Source organism: Rutidosis leptorrhynchoides, chromosome 3, assembly GCF_046630445.1.
Source record: "Rutidosis leptorrhynchoides isolate AG116_Rl617_1_P2 chromosome 3, CSIRO_AGI_Rlap_v1, whole genome shotgun sequence".
NCBI classification, from domain to species: domain Eukaryota; kingdom Viridiplantae; phylum Streptophyta; class Magnoliopsida; order Asterales; family Asteraceae; genus Rutidosis; species Rutidosis leptorrhynchoides.
In genome coordinates, this window is record NC_092335.1 from 400,109,849 (window position 1) to 400,110,874 (window position 1,026).

Consider the following 1,026-nt stretch of genomic DNA (forward strand, 5'->3'; position numbering starts at 1 on the left):
CGCTGCCGGGGAGCGGTAGTACGATTTTGAGCCTGTTTAGATTAGTTAGTTTTTAAGAGAAACTTTTGACTAAGAATTGCTTTGTCAAAATTTACTAGTTTACCGTAGTTAGGTTAGATAATATTAGCTTAATTTAGTTTAATTAAAAAGTTTAAAATGGACTTCCTTATTAGTGAACCTTTAGGATGGTTTAACCTACTTAGACCGCTAAGAATTCTTCCGACACATCCTTTCTTCTATCCGATATCATACATTGTACCCATCCGACGAGATCCACACTTACCTGCCGATAGTTCGACGATGGCCGCACGCATCACTCTCGCTGACATCACCAAACCCTCGTTAGAAGGACGAGGAGGACCGATACTCTATCCAGAGATTAATGGAGCGTCTTTTGTGCTTAAGCATAGCATCATACAACTCATTCATAACCATTGCAAGTTCCATGGCTTACTAATTGATGATCACAACTCTCACTTAGATAGATTCCTCTCCCTATCCAACTCATATAAGAAAATCGGGGTTGAACAAGATGTAGTTCGTCTGTATCTGTTCCCCTATTCCTTAACTCTTCATGTAAAAACCTGGTTCGAGGGGTTAGAACCCAATTCTATCACCTCATCGGAGGAAATGGCAACAACTTTCTTAATCAAGGACTTTCCCCCATCAAAGTAAATCAGACTTAGGAATGATATCGTAAACTTTCAACAAGCATATGATGAATCACTCTACACTGCATGGGAAAGATTCAAACACTTGCTTCGAAGATACCCGAATCACCGTCTTGAGAGCTCAAATCAGATTTTAAACTTCTACAAAGGTCTGAATCAGAACAATAAGTCTACTCTTGATGCTGTTTCTCAAGGTAACTTCCTGAACTTCACTGCTGACGAGGCCTGGAGATTGATCGAGGAGATGACTATGCACCATCACGATTGGAACACGGAAGAGCACCTTTCATCAGCAACATCGCTTTCCGCCTCCGATCCTATCGAAAGTAAAACCATAAAATATCTCTCGGAACAA

At 40.5% G+C, this 1,026-nt stretch overlaps 1 non-coding gene across 1 annotated transcript; it reads right to left on the bottom strand.

Annotated features, from left to right (window-relative positions):
- Positions 1-678: 678 nt before the first annotated feature.
- LOC139903450 (small nucleolar RNA R71) lies at positions 679-785 on the bottom strand. The gene has a single exon (XR_011778268.1). It is a non-coding gene; the product is annotated as a small nucleolar RNA R71 (small nucleolar RNA).
- Between the last annotated feature and the right edge of the window lie 241 nt (positions 786-1,026).